Source organism: Sinocyclocheilus grahami, unplaced genomic scaffold (genome assembly GCF_001515645.1).
Source record: "Sinocyclocheilus grahami isolate Dianchi unplaced genomic scaffold, SAMN03320097.WGS_v1.1 scaffold93.1, whole genome shotgun sequence".
NCBI lineage: Eukaryota > Metazoa > Chordata > Actinopteri > Cypriniformes > Cyprinidae > Sinocyclocheilus > Sinocyclocheilus grahami.
The window spans coordinates 1778438-1784581 of record NW_015505272.1 but is presented as its reverse complement, the minus strand read 5'-3'; the positions used below and the strand labels follow the sequence as shown (position 1 = coordinate 1784581).

The 6144-nt window shown below is 34.9% G+C and overlaps 1 long non-coding RNA gene across 1 annotated transcript; it reads right to left on the bottom strand.

Annotated features, from left to right (window-relative positions):
- Positions 1–293: 293 nt before the first annotated feature.
- Positions 294–2115, bottom strand: LOC107587562 (uncharacterized). The gene is made up of 3 exons (XR_001609490.1): positions 2038–2115; positions 540–675; positions 294–389 (listed from the first exon to the last, which is right to left on the bottom strand). It is a non-coding gene; the product is annotated as an uncharacterized lncRNA (long non-coding RNA).
- Between the last annotated feature and the right edge of the window lie 4029 nt (positions 2116–6144).

Below are 6144 nucleotides of genomic sequence, written 5' to 3'. Positions count from 1 at the left end.
CTGACAGCCCATAGCATGCACAACTTGTCCATTCAGCTGCCACAGACTCCAGAGACTCTGAAACAGACAGCGCTATCACAGCCTGCTGCCTGCTGTCAATATCCAATGAAACCCTCTGCACACTTCTAATGCATTCAAACCTTCAAAACCACAGACAAGATACAAAATCATGGTATTATAGTACAAGCCCAAGCGCTATTTGATGGTCTAGATGACACTATGTCACAGTGTGAAATCATTTATTGCGTCTAAAAACGTTTCGAGTAAAGACAAGCGAAAGGTCTTACGCTCATTGAAGGTATATTCAAACTCATCCAGAGTTTCAGGAAAGTTCAGTGGAGGCTCGTCTTTTTTCATCAGCTCGTCTAAATCTATCCTGGACAGCAAATCTAGAAAACAAATGAATTTATTCATGTTTTAAATAAAAAAATGTAATAAGCACACAAAACATCCCCCTTAAAAATGTGATTTAATTTGTATCTGATTTCTATTTGTATGTATATTCACGCACAGTGTGTATTCATAACTGCTGGCTTTACCTTTTAGTGCAGTAGTTTTTTCTTTTTCTTCTTGTGCCAAGAGCTGGGCCATAGTTATCCAAACTAAACAGAAGAGGAAGATGCTGGCTCTGGCAGGCATGGACACACCACTACAGAAATATTACTGCATGTCACCCTGATCAAGAATAAATACATATAAATACACAAACAAACAAACAAGCTTCCAATGCTAAGACCTTTATTGTAACAACACCCATCACAAAAAGTTTGCCTGAAAATTCATTACCATGAATGCATATAAAGCATGATTATCGCATTATAAAAAATATATAATGTAATATCAACAGTAACTATAACAGTTACTAAATTATAAAGCAGTAATATTCAAATATTTCAAACATTATACTGGTTGTCAAACTGCTACAGAGGTGTCACAAATCATTAAAATAATAAAAAATAGTGGTAACACTTTATTTTAGGGTCTCTTAACTAGTTGCTTATGAGCATGCATATTACTAGAATATTAGCCATTTATTAGTAGTAATTAAGCACATATTAATGGCTTACTCAACATGACCTTATTCTACATCCCTAATTCTACCCAATACCTAAACTTAACAACTACCTTATTAACTATCAATAAGCAGCACATTAAGAATTTATTGAGGGAAAATTCGTAGTTAATAGTGAGTAAGTGTTCCCTATTCTAAAGAGTTACCAAAATAGTCAATACAAAGTTTTTTAAAACAACTTTTGCAACTCAATCACAAAACATTCAAACATATATGATATATTATAATGCATATTACATTTCGATTTATCAGTTAAATCATGTTTCAATAATATTAATACCGTCAACAACAATCAATAATGTTTGGGACAATGTACACTTGTCCCATGACAAACAGCTGACCAAAAATATAATAATATACTAAATGTATTTAATGATAGGTAACCACGTGTCATTTTGATGATTAACGATTTGATTATATACTGACTTTTTGACAAATTAAGAAACATCAATATTGAGAGAGAAATTGTTTACTTGTTGGGCAATGTAGCTTTTAAAGTTTCTAGCTTCTGATCTGCTCGTGCGCAAGCAGTCAAACGTAAAAGTCGTTGAGTTGAATCTAATCGTACTTCTATGGCAGTGCAATTTGATCTGTCAGGTCAGACTGTCTTCATGCTGGTAACTAGCATTGAGCTAACAGCTTGCTTCAGGTCTAAAAGCAAGCGTGCTGAAGTGAGAGACTCGCATGCACCTGAACATCAGTGTCTGCATTTCGAGAAACACAGTGGAAGCAGCGATCTATGTTTTACTATGTTTACGGAGCATGTAAACATAGTAAAGGATTCCCTGCATGGACCCCAGCCAGTGTTTATAAACAACTACTCATCACACAAATGGGAGACACAAAACTTCACAAAGCACAGATAGTTAAAACAACAGCGATACGGGTCACCCTGCTGAAGAGCTAGACGAAGACAGTGGGAGAGTGAAATATGTATTTGCATGCATGTCGCTTCGCTCACGTACCATAACAACAAGCACATGTGAGATTTCACACATCCTGCTTCCTCCTTCTGCCAAACAGGAAGACACGCTTCCGTCTCCTCGGAAACGGAAGCGTGTTACACGAGTTCCAGCTGATTGGCGAGATTTAAACAGACAGCGCCGCTTTTCACACAGACACAGAGGAGCTGTACTAAACGTACGGATACATATTATATGCAAACGTTTCCGTTAGAGTAATAACAGGCAATAAGCTAAAGCTAATAATGTTTTTGATTTTTTTTTTTGTACTATACATAAAATACCGTTTAAATCTCCTACAAGAAAATCCACGTCTTTGAATGAATCAATCATTATCACATGCAGTGTATATTTCACTGAGAAATCGCTGAATGAAGTGCAGACTTTTGAAAACGTACATATAATAAAAGAATAAGAACACAATCCCCATAACGGTGCCACGTTGAAAAGTTGTTAAATCACAGAAAAAGTACATTTTCTCAAAGGACGTCAGTTTATTATAAATTTCATTTTATTTCCTGCTCGTTTCCATGGTGGCATTTCATTTAGTTTCGTTTGTATTTCGTTTATCTGGATGAACTAAAATAACTGAAACATTTCAGTTTGAAAAAAAGTTATGAAAGCTATAAAAAAAAAACCTGAACTAAAACCAGAAAAGAGAAAAATACGAACAATTTCAAAGTAAAAAGAGAAGATAATCTATAGTGTCCAATCACAGCCATCATCTGTATGCCGATGCTTATTTCCTCACCGCAAAGAGCATCTTTCAATTGTGTTTGTTATAAAGTGTGTGCATCCCTCCTTTTATCTTTCTCTGTGTGAGGTGAAGGCACCTTTTCAGATGATGATGTATAGTGTCCATATATTCAGTAATGGTACAAAAGCCTATCAAAGGACTTGGTCTGTGCACATAAAGCAGCTATAGCGACGTAGCCGCATTGATTGAGCTTCCACCTCAGTCACTGTGAACATGTCGCTATCAGACAAGCTCTTTTCTCCTCTATGGATGGCTGTGTCACATTGGTAATTACAGTCTATATGGGGAGGATTTGTTTATGTAAATATGTGGGTTTGATGCATGGCGCCCTCTCGGATATGTCTCCTATCAGAGCGGCGTCTCTTTCCTCCTGTCAGAGTCACCTTAACAGAACCACTGGGCCTGAACCTGACAGCAACAGCTCGACAGATGAGAGTGTGTGTGGGTTTTTCGCATTTATTTTTTTGTCGTCTCTCACTTTCTTTTTCTCCTGCACTGGTAGCATAGAAGGATTGTGGTCCTCGGGAAAGGCCCTGGGGCACCAATGTCTTCGGAGACACAATCATGAGATAAAATGCCCAAATAACAAGAAACTACATTGCAAATATGAGAAATCAAGTAGTAATTATGAAAATGAACACTGTACAACAGACAACAATGTAGTATAACTAATACATAACATCACATTTTCGATAAGGAATTTAGGAAGAAATGCTATTTGCCATTTTTTCCTTTCTTTATATGAAAGTAAAGTTGTTTGTCTATCTATATTTACTGTTTTCAGCATGTTTTCAGGTGTCTCAGCTGGAGGCCTTGACCTTGAGATGACACCAGTCCAACTGGCTTGTTTCATAAGCCGTCTTTCATTGGTGGAGTGTAACAAATGTTCTGCAAACGTTCAAAGTTGAAATTGAGTTATTTCAATAGAATCAGACTTCGCAATGGGTACAAGTTGGTCACACGGATTTGCCATGTTGAGCAACAAAATGTTTCTTTGTTTGAAAGTAGTGCTGCACCAAATTTTATGTATGTAATGTAATGTATGTATGTATGTACCAAAACACAGAAACTGGAATCAAAGTTTATATTTAGCTACAAAACTGAAACAGGAAATTAAGTTTTTGTTACTAAATTTACAAAATTGAACTCAGTATGCTGTTCAGGATATGCTGTTGATAAATCATGTCATAGTCTTTTTTTTCCATCAGTGAGCTGCCTCTTGATTTTCCAGGTAATCAAAAATGATATATTGCTAATCAAGTATATTTTTGGTTGTAGACCTGTTGTAGCTTATCGACATTTTGTGCACTACATGGATGCTGACAGAGTGAAAACGTGGCATCGGAGAAACTTTATTTATTCATTCATTCATTTGTTTGATTGTTTGTTTATTCGTTTTAATTTTATTTATTCATTCATTCATTTATTTTATTTTTTACTTTTTTAGTTTTGGCCGAATATTTTCAGTTAGCTAAATTTTGATGCATTACTGTTTCAATCCAGGCAAGTCACCGTTTTATAGTGCTATATAAAACAGAGATTGTTTCAAAGCAGCTTCACGGTATTACACAGGAAAGTAAAACATAATTATGCAAACGTCAAAAATAAGGCAAACACAATAGTGTCATTATTCAGTTCAGGTCAGTTTAGTGTTGATTTAATTCAGCTATAACTGTGTAAAATTAATTCATTACAAAACAAGTTCAATCCAGCGATAAGCAACTCTACTAAAGACAGCAGTGTCTTTATTCAGCTCCAGTCATTTGAGTGTTGATTCATTTCAGTTCAACAGCTGTGTTGATGTTGCAAAATTCATGAATTATGAACGAATTTGATTAAACAATAAAGCAGCTCTACAGAAGACAATGTCATCATTATTTAGCTCAATTCAGTTCAAGTTATGTTCTCATCTGAGTGTCAGTGCCGTCAAATCGACATTACTCAATATTAAATGTCTTTTAGACCACAACTAAGCAAGCCAACGACAATGGTGGCAAGGAAACTAAACTCCATCAAGTGACAGAAAGTGACTAATTTAAAATGACTTCTGTGTGAACTGTGCTTCATACACTGTTACTTACGGTGGCCCAGTTGTGCACAACACAACGAAATTAAACAAGCAAACATAAGCTCACAATACAACAAAATTAAAAAAGCAAACATAAGCCCAGTAGTGCACAACGCAATGAAATTAAAAAAGCAAACAATCTCACAACACAACGAAATTAAAAAAGCAAATTTAAGCTCACAACACAATGAAATAAAAAAGCAAACATAAGCTCACAACACAACGAAATTAAGCCACAACACAACGTAAATACTCCCGAACACAAGGGGGCAGTTGGTCTGAAGAAACGGGCAATTGTGCGCAAGAGCAAAGCTAAACTGTCCAAATCGAAAATAATATTGATTTATTTTCTGCTCGATTCATGAATCGATACATTAAGATTACCAGGATATCAAAACATTCAGTAAAAACACGTTGTTCATTTAAAAATCTATTACACAAGATCAATCACTTACATTGAGAATTTCTTGTGGTATCTCGAGGAAATATCGGTGTTTTCGTGTTCGGGAGCATTTCCATTGTGCTGAGGCTTAATTTCGTTGTGTTGTGAGCTTATGTTTGTTTGTTTTTTTATTTCGTTGTGTTGTGAGCTTATGCTTGTTTTTGTTTTTGTTTTTTCACTGTGTTGTGAGCTTATGTTTGCTTTTTTAAATTTGTTGTGTTGTGAGCTTATGTTTGTTTTTTTTATTTCACTGTGTTGTGAGCTTATGTTTGCTTTTATAAATTTGTTGTGTTGTGAGCTTATGTTTGTTTTTGTTTTTTTTTATTTCACTGTGTTGTGAGCTTATGTTTGCTTTTATAAATTTGTTGTGTTGTGAGCTTATGTTTTTTTTTTTTTTTTTTTTTTTTATTTCACTGTGTTGTGAGCTTATGTTTGCTTTTATAAATTTGTTGTGTTGTGAGCTTATGTTTTTTTTTTTTTTCACTGTGTTGTGAGCTTATGTTTGCTTTTTTAAATTCGTTGTGTTGTGAGCTTATGTTTGCTTTTTTAATTGCGTTGTGAGCTTATGTTTGTTTTTTTTCACTGTGTTGTGAGCTTATGTTTGCTTTTTTAATTGCGTTGTGAGCTTATGTTTGTTTTTTTTCACTGTGTTGTGAGCTTATGTTTGCTTTTTAATTTCGTTGTGTTGTGAGCTTATGTTTGTTTTAGTTTTTTTTTATTTCATTGTGTTGTGAGCTTATGTTTGCTTTTTTAATTGCGTTACGTTGTGCACTACTGGGCCACCGTAGTTACTCCATTGACAATAGTCAAACAATAGACCTTTTTTGCCCATGAAATTTCACT